We start from the raw sequence: 12849 nt of genomic DNA on the forward strand, positions 1-12849 counted from the left end.
AATTGGTCACCAAGTGTTGGCACTTTGCTCTCAAATCTTTCTCTGTCCTTGCTTTTTCTTACTCGTCCCCGTCCTCGATGGTGCACATCAGACGTGTTCATTTCTGCAGGGCTCCCTCTCACGGTCACCAGGCCCTTCCTTATGTGTGGCTCCAGGCCAGAAGCACCACTCTGCTCAGAGCGCCATGCCTGTGCCACTTCACTGGTTGGCACATCAACGGCCAAGACCCAGGCATCAGGGCAGGGGCATCGTCAGGGCGCTGGGCATGTGCGTTTGTCCTGCCACCCAGAAATGTTCTTGTCCCTTTCACCTCGCCCAGTCCCCTCTCCCTCCTTCTCCCCATGTGACCATGCTTCTCTGCCCACCTTTACCTGGTCCAGCGGGTGGTGCTTGGGCAGGCTAGGTCAAGTGATTTGTTCTACCTACGCAATTTTCCTTTCTTTGTTTTTTTTTTTTTTCCAGAGAGATTTTGCTAAAGTGGGCGTACACTCAGCAGAGAGACAGAGTGACAGGAAGCGAGGAATCACCCCCAGGAGGCCTGGCCACACCACAATCCCTTCTCCTCTTTTCTCCTCTCAGGACTTCGGGCACACATGCACGTGGGCCTGGCGTGTCTCAAGTCCCCAGGTCCAGGACCACAAGTGCAGTCCGTCGTGTGGGAGTTCAGTGATGTGCCCATCCCACCATCTGCTGGCCCCTTGCCGGGGCAGTTTGAGTGCAGACCTAGAGAACGTCGGTTGTTACAGGAGGCAAGGCGCACGTTCGGGAGAGGCCATGTTTGAATCCTTTCATCTGAAAACTGGAGGAAACAGCAGGAGCGGTGGGTGGCTGGGGAGACAGGGAGAAAGGGGGAGAGGACGTCAGGGGAGTAAGGAGAAGACGGGGTGGCAGAGAGAGGCTTCTAGAGCTTCTCCATCTGCGTTTAAGCTCACTCCCAGCCTCCGCTGGTCTGCTGTCCTGGGCTTGTGGGACGCCCTTCTCTTCAAAGCTAACTGAAATGGGCATCTATCCGCATGCCACGAGAGTCACCTGCCCGCCTGCAGCTCGCCTCCCTGCAGGCCGAAGCTGGCTTCCCACAGGGCAGACTGCAAACTCCTTGGCCTCAGCTCTGTCCCTGACAGTTATGGCTACAGTACATACATTTTGTCTGCTGAAGTCTTAAAGTTTACCATTTGCTGTCCTGAAAGGAAACAATAAAAGCAGTCTATTTTTAAACCATGCCAGTTGTGCTCTGCTTTAGGGAAATCTTTATGATCAAATTACAAAGGGATTCTTTCAGAACTGTTTATGAGAGCATTCGATTCTTGACCCGAAAGTTAAGAGAAAGAAATGATTAAAGTGAAATCTTACCACTTACTTTTAATTGAAAAATTAATAAAATGAAAGCACATCTGAAAAAATGATTTGTTAGCAGAGGAGCAGGAACCCGTCTGTACATGTGCGTGCAAGTACCCCAGCCCCCGCGCCGGCGCTGCCCAAACGCCCCCGCGCCGGCGAGGCCCAAAGCAGCACAGCGTCGGGAGACGGAGCGGTCAGAGGTGTAAGGTCAGGACACCTGCGTTTACCCAGCGCTGGGTGCGTCAGCCTCAGTGCGATGCGGCTACCATGTTTCTGCTCCAGTTTCCACAATAGCGCCATCATGCGGTATTCAGGTTAGTTGTTCCTCCACGCAGGTGAAGAAATTGAGACTCAGCTCATCCCAGCCCCTTGTTCAAGAACATGTGGCTACTGGAATCGGGATAAAACGCAAATCTCTGACTTCAGAGTCCACGAGCCCTCTCCACTACTCTTCTTTTTTTCTGTTGTTAAGTTTGATTTATACTTTTCATGAGCGGGGGAGAGAGAGAGACTCCCTAACAGAGTCCCAGGTCACGGCCCTCCTCCCCAGACTTTCCCGCCCCTTCAGGATCACGGACGTGGTTGCCTACCTGGCGCCTACAACCTGAACTGGGAATGGAACCCCAGCCTTCCAGATGGCCTCCAGCACATAGGCCACCCTCACAGCTGGCCCGCCACTGTTCTGCCTTCCCGTTCCACGCTGTGTGCCCAGACTCTCAAGAGGAATGAGAGTGTGCGAAGCCCTGTGTGGGTTCCAGAAACCCAGGGGCGTGTACCCCCGCCCCGTCGAACCTACAGGCTCCACTTCCACCTCCACCAGCTCCTCTTAGACGCTGGGTGTTGGGATCGTTTTGGTGGTCAGCCTGTGGCACGGTGGTTAAGGCACGGAATCCTATGTGGTTGACCGTGTGGGACCGTGTGGTTAGAGGCCCAGATTCAGCAGCTTGAAAAACACATTGGGAGCTTCTACGTGTGTGCCTACAATTCTGAAGAGGGGAGAAATAAGGGAGAGGGGATTGCAGTGTGGCCCTGCCTCATGGGGTGCTTTCTTGCTTTCTCTCTCAATCCAACACATGCAGAGAAAAAGGAAAGGTTCCTCTGGGGAAAAAAAAAATTCTTTTTTAAAGAAGTTTGAAAACCGTTATCACAAACTGACACTATCATTTTTGTCCAAGCATGCCTGCTTAATATCATTGAGTCTGGGATTTGAAAAGAAACAAACCATGATCCTCATAAGGAAAAAAGAAAGAAAGTTTAGCTCTTTTTCGGGAAATTAGCTTATATTCAATGAAATGGTGAGGAGCAGGAGGGGATGGCCTTTATACAATAATTACCGAAAGCAGCTTTGACAATACAGGTGAGCAATTCCTCCGTGAAACCAGCGTGCACAGTTACAACAGTTTTATTTTCAGGTTCACCAGGTTAGTGTCTAAGAAAAAGCACTTTCCTGTTTTAACAGACACGTATATCCGAGAGCTGGGCATCAGCCAGCCAGCCCAGTCCGGGTCGGAGCTAAGATGGTTCGGGCCTGGCCCGCTTCCGGGTCCTGGTTTGTGAGTGGCTGTGTTACTTGCTCAGTTGAGATTATTGACTGGCCTTGGGTCACCACAGGCATTGGTCAAGAAGCCAAGGACCACTTTGACAGTCCAGAAAACTGCAGAGCTCATTGTCATGGCAACGGCTGCAGGCCTTAGGCCAGAGTGTAGAAAGTGGCTAGGTTGGGCCGTTCTGAGGTATTCCTCACAGATCAGCAAAGTGCAAGAACCCGGGGCAGAATTCCACGTTGAGTCCTGGAGTACAGTCATGTACCGGTGTCTAAGTTCAAAAGGATGTCTATCCTGAAGCTAAGAACCACCAAGTTGTGCTTAAAACACAGATGATGCAACTATGTTCCCGGTCTTCACCTCCCACGATACACCTCACTCTGCATTCTGGGTTTCAGGCCTGAGGCCTGACCAGCCTGCAAGCTCTGGGGCCCAGAGTTAATGGCAGTCTCGTGGGCTGCTCTGTCTCAGCGAGTCCCATGCCCGGTGCAGACGTAGCGGGCCAGACATCTGCTGACCGAGTGAATGAATGAACAACCGTGTCTGACAGCACCTCCTCAGGTGTGAGGGATGGTGAGCCGAGCTTTCTCCACTTCCCAGCTGTTGGCTGGCTCATTTCTCGTCTGGAGAGAGCCCCCTACTCAGCTGCTTACAGGGAGCCGTGCATGTGAGTCACATCACACGATAAAATATTTACTTGACACTCTGGCCCCAAACTGGCCTCCTGCAATCTCCACCTCACGATAATCCGCTGACGTCTAGGAAACAGTCCATGCTGCAGAGAATGAATGCTCCCCGTCTCCCATTGTTCCTTAGCACGACCTTCCTCTCCCTGGCCAGCTCCTCACCCCACCCTTTCTCCCCTCTGCTCCCGCTCCTATCGTCCCAAGGCCACTGCTGCTAGTATGAGGGTCCCCTGCCTTCTGTGATTCATGGGCCCGCGATGCCAAGGTCAGTGCACAGACTGTCTTCTGGACCCTGAGCCTGTAGGTGCTGGGGACGCAGGACGACTCGCAGGAAGTGGGCCTGCATTTGCAGCACGCGGTACAGAGCGACATGGGACATCACCAGACTTCCCCTGGGTCTGTGCAGAGGCGGCAGCTGTGGCAGAAGCTCCCAGATGGATGCTGGATGGGGGCAGCCCGAGAGGGGGCCTAGTGCGGTGGCTCATGCCCGACGGGGACCCCTGGGCTCCGGCTCTGTCTAGGGCTGCTCCCCTGAGAAGCACACACGCGTGAGGCGGTTTGAGATCAAACTGCAAACTCTGAGTGAGGAAATGGCCCAGTTGTGGCTTCTATAATTCCTTAACAGCAGCTTGGAATTCCTGAGGGGCTGCTGGACGCCGGGCCCTGGGCCAGGACCTGGGCCAGGCAGCAGAGGTGCCCGGCCCCTGGGCCACACGGGAAAAGGAGCTTGTGCTCCTGATTCAGGTCCACCTTCCTGCTCCAAGCACCCTCTATCAGCTCACTTGACCACATGGAGACCGCGTGCGGCTGCTGAGCAGAGAGAGCATACACCGGCCTGGGCCTCAGGCAACACTTAGGTTTAAGCTCCTGCTTTAAAAAACTGGTTATGGTTCTCCGCTCTTACCCCTGCTGTATAACAGAATTATCTGGAGAAGTTTAAAGAGTACCATCGCCTGGGCCCTACTGCCAGTGATTCTGGGGTATCGCTAAGTTTTAGAATCCTCTCTGTCGTCCTGGTATGCTGCCAGGGTTGAGGACGACCGTTTGGTAAAATAAAATTAATACCTGGCTTCGTTAAAGAAAAGTGCATCCCTGGTCAGCCTGTGGCGAGATTGCTAAGGCAGCTGGCTTCCACGTGGCCGGCTGTGCAGTGTGAGCCCTGGACCCAGCTGCTTAATGAACATACCAAGCACATGTATGTGCATGCCCAAAATCCCAAAGGGAGAGGTAGAGGAGAAGAAATCGAGGCATGACCATCCCTCAAGGTTGCGGAGGGGGTATTCTCTCTCTCTCTCTTTCTCTCTCTCTCTCTCCCTCTCCCTGGTGAATGTATGCACACTCTGGAGAAATAAAAAATAAATAATAAAAAAATACACACACATATGTATATAAAATGAAAGGAAAGTGTATCACTAAGTGTTTGAAGCAGCTTTCAAACACCTTTAGTCCCTGGGACGAGTCATCTTAGACGAGCTCTGAGGATTCCCACACACCCACTGAGCACATGGAACTGCAGCTAGAGGCATTTCTGAACCCGCATTTACTTACTTCACATTTTCCCCTTCATTCTCGTAAAAGTCCTGGCCTTTTCTTCTTGCCTACTCTCTCTTCTGTAGAAAAAAAAAAGACAACAAACAAAAAACAACGCTAGACCTTTTGATCTCCAGAAGCACAGTCAGGCGTTTTCTGCATACGTGCACTTCCCCTGAAAGCTAAAGCAGGAGGAGACGGAATGTGAAATGCCTTCTATAAACTCCTCCCTCCCTCTTCTCCCGAGCCTGAGCCCAGCCCACCTGACTCCTGTTGTGTCTGTACTGATGTCTCCTGAGCCCTGGGCTTTCGGCGTCTTTGCCAGCTCCGTGGCTATCTCATAGCTTCTCATGCCCTTGTTCCTGTAACCCTGGCCCGAAGCACCGACAGCTCTGACCTTGGATATCACCCAGTGTGAGCACCGAACACTTACGTGTGTGTTTCACGTCAATACTACTTTTAAACTCTCCTATTCCTCTAGCAATATCCAGCCTTCCAACGCAGGAAATCCAACCCCTTAACAAATGTCAGCAAACTAATCTTCTGGAGACCTGGAACAGAGACGAGACCATTAAATGGAAAGATATAAATGGTTATAACCAGCAGTTATCGTAAAAAATAGCGTAATGGCTATGTAACTGGACTCCCAAGTAGTCAACCACGGTTCAAGTCCTGGATCCGGTGGCTTAAACTCATGCCAGGCAAGTGTGTGTGCATGCGTGCCCAAGATCCCGAGAGGAGAATGGAGGAGAAGGGGTTGCGGTGTGGCCATCCCCATTGGAGGGTGATTTCCTGCTTTCTATCTCTGTCTCTCTCTTTCTGGTGAGTGCTCTATACCAAACAAACAAACAAACCTTTATAGCACCCTATTGCAAAAAAGAAAAAACCTCTATAGGGCCCTATAGCAAAAAACAAAAAAACAAAAAAACAAAAAAAAAACAAAAAAAACCCTCTCTAAATAAAAAAGATATAAATGGCTCTACAAGGCCGCTGCAGGGAGAGCCAGGTGCTCCAATCTCCCACTTCCCAGCGCAAGGCCTCCTTTCTATTTACAGAGCACAATGTTGCCGTAATAGCCTAATTGATTTATAATGTTGCTCTCTGTATTGTACCACGTGTGCAATTAGTTACTGAAAAGGAAACCCAGCTCAGCTCAGTTGCTGCATCTGCTGGGAGTCAGGGACATACAATTTCATGCCCTATTTTCCAGATGGCTTGATTAACATCCAGAGAAACCTAGTGACTGGGTCCGAACTGCGACGGAAGCTGGGAGAGCTCAGGTGTGACGGCCTGGGAGAGTGGCCCCAGACGGAGAGAAAACATGGGTGGATCGCAAATGCAAACACGCACGACTGTGAGGAAGAGTAGGGTATGCAGCCTGGCTCTCCCCCGTTCACACGTGCGTTAGCTCGTGCACGCTGCAGATACCCGTTACGCCGAGCAGGGCCAGGTTTCTGTCGGCCGTACCGTGGTGCGCACAGGGCATGCCCATGCTCTTGTGAAGTCCACGGTAAGGGGGCACTCAGAACATTGACAGGTACACAGCTAGACGTACAGACGGGGAAGTGGAGTGCGTCGGGAGGGCAGCACAGCACTCGGGCCCCGAGGAGGGCCTCTGAGAGGGAGGTTTAGCCTCAGACCTGGAGAATGGGCAGAAATGAGCGCTAGGGAGGAGGAATGAACCGCAGATTAGAGAACAGAGCTGGCTGAAGTCTCAGGCTCTCAGGGAAGGTGGTGGCTCCGCCTAGGACAGGGAGGAAGTGGCACAGGGCAGGTCTGGGGAGGGCAAGGAGGAGCCAGGTAAATGGAGGCGCTGTCTCTGTAAGAATCTTACGTGTTTAACCGTCCAGAGAAGCCATGGCACCAGGCCCCATAAGTAGAGGAGATAATAAAATTTACGCCTTCAGACATTTCTCTCCGCTGCCCCATGGAGGACAGGCCAGCCCCAGGGGAGGAGCATGTGGAGTGAAGATCGTCCTTGGAGTCCGGGAAGTGACAGTTGCGGCCCGGGTTTGGATGATGACCATGGCAATAAAATGAATCGAATTGCCAGGGGTGAGAGACTGGTGCAATCCCAGGGTCTCCAGACTCTCTCGGCTACCTCGCTTAGTTCTGATTCAAAAGTTTGTCTTTGAAAATGTGACCATCAGATACTTGTCACAGCAAGCACTATTCAAAAATGAAACAACCTGCCCCAAAGGGAGCGAGGCCTTGTGTCTGGGGGACAGAGTGCGCTCCGGAGGAGTAGCCAGGGCGAGAGGCAGCGTCTGTGGGGCGTCTGGACTTGACGGTGGGACTGGTTTTAGGGTCTGAAAACTGGATGTCACAGCACAGACTCTAGACACTTGGGCTTAGATTTACACTCATGGCTTTGCCTTTTATTAATTTTGAGCATATCATTACATTTTTTTCCAATCCTTTCTCTTTCTTTTCCTTTTATTTATTTTTTTTTAATTTTGTTTTTCTCTTTCTTCTCCTTTTTTATTTATTGAAAGAGCTCTTTCCCCAGCAGGGTCTGTGTGCCTGGATCCACACCAGCCCCTGCCAGCCAGGGTCCCAGGCAGAAGTGCACACACCCAGAATGTGTGTCCAGAGACACTTCAGGCTGTGAGCCCAGGACCTTCCCGCCTGGCTCCAGCCACGCAGAGTGTCTGCTACCACTGTACCACTGAAGGTGGGCTTTAGCCTCTGTTTCTTTAGTTATAAAATGGAAGCTAATCTAAGGACCCATTATAAAGGTTTGATAAGATAAACCAGAGCCAGCGAAGCTGCATGGTGGTTAAGGTCACTAAATCCCTCATGGCCAACTGCAGGCTTGAAAGGAGACCAGGAGGCTTGGGGGAGGGGGGAACAAAAACAAAAACAAAGCACCAGGCACATGGGTGCGCATGCCCGAAATCCCAAGAGGAGAATGAAGGAGTGATTGTGGCATGGCCATCTCCCTGGGAGGTGATCTCTCACTTTCCTCTCTGTCTCTTTCCAGCATGCACACACACCCTATGGCAAAAACTTAAAAAAAATGCAGCACTTCGTACTGTTGCAGACACGCACACACACACACATGCATGCACACACACACACACACACACACACAACGGTGAAACGTGAGCTGTTTTTTTCTAGGTCCCTCTGTGTTCTGAGATTATGTCTGAACTTCAGCCAGAAAAGCGTGGCTGTGGCCATCTAGAGGCTGGGTGTCCGGGCTCTTGGAAGTGGCGAGGTCGGTTCAGTGGCATGAGGCCCGACGTGGCGAAGGTCAGGAAGGTACGTCAGGGTCTCTTGTTCAGTTTGATTTTGGAAGGGGGCTCAGGAGCAGGAAGCTGGGACTCGGTGGCCTTGCCGTTCTCTGGGACCTGGTGCATAAGGCCCATTACGTGTGCTTCTGTGCTCAAGAGATGCTCGCTGGAAAATGTACCTTCTTGGTCCTGAGTGAGCAGGGATATTGAGGGTTCTTCCACAGAATCTCTGGCTAGAAATAAACAAAGGAGGAGACTTAGTCCCATGGACACAGGAGGCTCTTGCTACTTTTCGGTTTCTCTGCAGCCCTAACAGGCTGGGGTCAAAGAACCCCGCCCTCCATCTTCCACAACGCTTAGCATGGGACCCCTTTTCAAAAGGGGCGTCTCCAAGACTCTGGGTGGAAGTCGCATGACCATTTCAGCCTGTGCGCCTGTCAGAGCAGATTAGCGTTTCCCACCACCTGCTCGCTGTTCTCCCAGTATTTTGCCGAGACCTTATCGTTTTTCAGAAGTCATCTTGATTTTCTCCGTTCTGTGAAAACAGCATTACCATGCAGGGCAGCAGAGCCGAATAATGGATGAGTCTGACACAGAGGCTTTGTAAACATTGCTTTGTTCCCTGCCCTCGCCAGGAATGTGTTGTCTGTGCATAATAAACTGGGAAGATTCAGTTACGAGAATTTTAGGTCCACCCGGAGAGCAGATAAGTTCTAAAAATAAAGCTGACTTTTACACTTCCCACCCCCTGTCCCATGGCTAAACTCTTGAGCAGAATTCTTCCAGACCTGAGAAGAAAACGCAGCTCTTATTCCTGGTCTCGCAGTGCCACCTTTTGGAGCAGTTCTCACATCCTCACGGTGAGCTCAGACAGCCGGCTCCTCTGGCAATTCTTACAACCCCACTTCCTTGGCTATGGTTTGACATAATTTCCCTGGAGGGCTCAGGGTAGGGTATGATAATACAGCTCGGATCTGTGACACAGCCACGGGAGGGCATTGCCAGATCCACGATCGAGCCGTGGGCGCAGGCCAGACGCGCACCGTGCAGAGCAGGCCCTCCCGCCCCTCCACTCCAGTTGGGCTGGAGTTGCTGTCTCTCAGAACCGCCCTGCCCACGCAGATGGCTTGGATGGTTGTCTTCTGAGGCCTGCAGCCCGTCACGAGAGCTTGCTGATGGCCACTCTAACAGGTGACAACAGCACCCTTTCAGAAAAATGAAACCAGGAGAGAGTGGAAGCACTTCCCTGGCCTCGAGATAGCTTCGTCGGAATGTGTACCCACAATGCAGAGGGGCTACACGAGTCGTTTACAGTGAGTGACGGGGCAGTCTCTGGGCGGTTGGTTGACTGTTGGTTTGGGTTATATTTCTAGTATGAACTAAAACTAGACATCAAGCTAAGTACCCGTGTGTATACGCTTATTTATATATACCTACTGCAGACACACACGCATATATTCCTGGTGTTAAATGAGACTAGACATTGGGGTAAATATATGTGTACACACACACATGCACATATAAATGTATATATATTCACACACATGTGTAATACTTATGAACTTATGTATGTACGTATACACATGAAGGTATAGACATATATATTTCAGGTATATACACGTGCATATGCACACATCCATATTTATATCCTTCTGGCTACATAAACTCAACATGGCCAGAAGCAATACTCCTGCGTTATGCCTGGGGCTTCTTGCTGGACACCTTGGAGGCAATGCCGGCTGACCACCCCAGCCAGGTGTAGCTTGACCCAGGTCTCGGAACCTCAGCTCCACCACCTCAGCTGTGTTCCTGCAGCCTCTTCAGCTCTTCCCATGGCACGCGCCTCATGCTGTCTGCCATGATGGCGCTGTGGCCTCGTCCCTTAGTCTGCAGCCATGACCTTGGGCGTGACGAAGACTTCATGCAGATGGGGGCGCTGTCAGAGCGCTGATGTTGCCCTGCCTTCTGGGGGAAGTGGCGAGGAGTAGACACAGGCGCGCTGGTCTCTACTCCAGGTCTGCATTTCTAAGGGACAGGATGAGGAGGTGCAGGTCAGGATGAGAGCCTACTCACCCTTCACCCACTGCTCCAGTCGGATTCCTCCCAGAGGCCGTTCGGATTCCTCCCGGAGCGGCCCCTCGGTGCTCCAGGCCTCTCTGCTCTTTGACCTTGTAACTGTGCTGTGTAGTAGAGGTGGAAGGTGCCTAGCTGGGTGCGGTGTGAGTGCGTCCCCCTGAAACGCAGGTCAAGGGGTGGTTCTCCAGGTGGCAATGTTGGGAGGTGGGGCGGTTAGGGTGCGGCTGGTGGGAGCGGTTGGGCCAAGGAAGCAGAATGGTGTCCATCTGGCGGGAGCAAGGTGACCTGCCCCGTCCCTGTTTCTCTCCGGTGCGTGGCGCCCCTCTGCTCCTCCGCCCCGCTGTGACAGCACTCGGTCCTTGCCATGTGCCAAGGAGAGGAGGTTCCGGCCTAGAACTCCCAGCTGGCCGGGCTGATAGCTAAATGGGCCGCCATTCTTCCTAAGAAGCACTGTCCTGGGCGTCCTGTTATGACAACACAAACTAAAGCCACGTCTTACCTCGGTGTTTGTTCTCAGCGAGCTCTTGAGACATGATTTGAAGCAAATCGAGGACGGCACATGGCGAGAGCGCGAGACGTTCTCCAAGCTGCGCGGCCCAGGTGGGGAGCGTCCACGACGTGTGCTGTAACTACTGCCCAGCAGCGCCTTCCCAGACCCTCTGGGTGGCCCTGGTGCGGAGTTCCAAAGCCCCTGCCTCCGGGAGGATCAACCATGGGGCTCCCACGGGCAGGCAGCCCCCCGCGCCCCCTTCCCCGGTGCTGTACGCCTTTGCAGCCTCGATGGCACTCAGGACAGAGTGGGCGAGATTAGTCCACAGCAGCCCACGGAGGACTCCCAGCACCTCAGGAAGATGCAGAGAACAGCAAAAACTATGGCTCCATGAAAAAGTCTTCGGTGGGAGCAGATCCAGCCTTGTACTGGGAGGGAGGACGGCCTCTCGGAAGTTTCTGAGTGGGCAGGTGGGAGCAGAGACTTTTGATGACGACTGAGAAATGAGCAGGGCAGGGGAGTGCCGGGGCCTTTCTCCTTCGTGCTTCCTTCCTTTCTTTGACTCGTCCTGTGTGAGTCCAGGCTGAACACACTGATTCGATTCACAAGATGCATGAGAGGAGACCCAGTAGGAAGGAGGCCAGCCCCCTGCCACGGGCTGCCACAGTGGAGCTCACGTGGTCACGTGCTCTGTGCCCACAGGTTGAAAATTTGGTTTGTTTTAAGGGTTATTTACCTATTTCTTCTGAGAGGCACACAGCACCCCACACCACGATACGCTCCCAGCAGCCCCCAGTCGTGGCCAGCACATGCCCAGTGTCTCTGGAGGTCTCCGGACTAGAACCTTGACCCTTCCCACATAGGATTGCCTCACAGTGCCATGTTCGACCACTATGCCACCATCTAACCCCACACAGGTTTTATTTTTAATATGTATTCATTTATTTTACTTATTATGATTTCTTTTCATTTGCTATAGGGCATGTGTGTGCCCCAGAGAGAGAAAGAGAGAGGGGAAGTGAGAGAGCAAGCTGCCAGGCCCATGGCTGGCCATGTGAGAGTCCAGTGCCTTAACCCCCTGCCAGCTGGGGGCCCCATAGCCCCACAAAGTTTTTAACAGATCTTCACATTGAAGAAATAAACGGATTTTAGTAACTTGGTGGAGGTAAATCTAGACAGCATGAAAATCAAGACTGCACGTTTTAATTTACTAACCTGTGCGGTTACACCCAGTGGGATAAAACCTCCATGTGCAACTGCCTACAGCTGGATCCACTGCTGTGCCATCTTGGATCAGACTTTCAGTAACTTATCCTGACCTTCTTACGGGCTGCCACAGCCTGGCAGGAAGCCGTACTGACAGGCCCTCTGTCCTGAGAACTGAGAAGCACCAGAAAGGTTCTGGCGGTGGGAGGGCTTCAAAACATTGGTGACAAAATGGAATGAAAGTGAAAGGTTTGTGCCGGTCCAAAGCTTTTGAAACCCAGGACTAGTTTTTCTTAGCACGCATTTCTCCATGGACTTTCTGAAGACCACTCAGAGGTGGAGCCTTCCCTTTCTTTGACTTTGGTCCTAAACACACAGCTTTCTGCAAGATAGAAACTCATAACGATATTGTAGAGTTCTGGTGTATTTCTGCTCCCTGAAATTCCCCCTTGTTTATTTGACTCAAAGACATTAGGGGAAGATCATCCAGATTATTTGCATGATGCGGAGGAGGGTTTGGGAGGAGGGAGGGCAGATGCAGGACAATCTGCGGTCATGTGGACCTGAGGACACACATCGCTGGATGGAACCAGAGTCCACAGTCTCTGACGTGGACTTGGAACGAGGAACCCTCAACCGCGGAGCTGTCCACACAGCACAGAAACGAGAAGAAAAGGATGGGGACGGGAGAAGGGCAAGACGGTGGGAAGAAGGTGGAGAAGAGAAGCGGGGAAGGGAGGGAA

Source organism: Tupaia chinensis, unplaced genomic scaffold (assembly GCF_000334495.1).
Source record: "Tupaia chinensis unplaced genomic scaffold, TupChi_1.0 Scaffold000292_1, whole genome shotgun sequence".
NCBI classification, from domain to species: domain Eukaryota; kingdom Metazoa; phylum Chordata; class Mammalia; order Scandentia; family Tupaiidae; genus Tupaia; species Tupaia belangeri.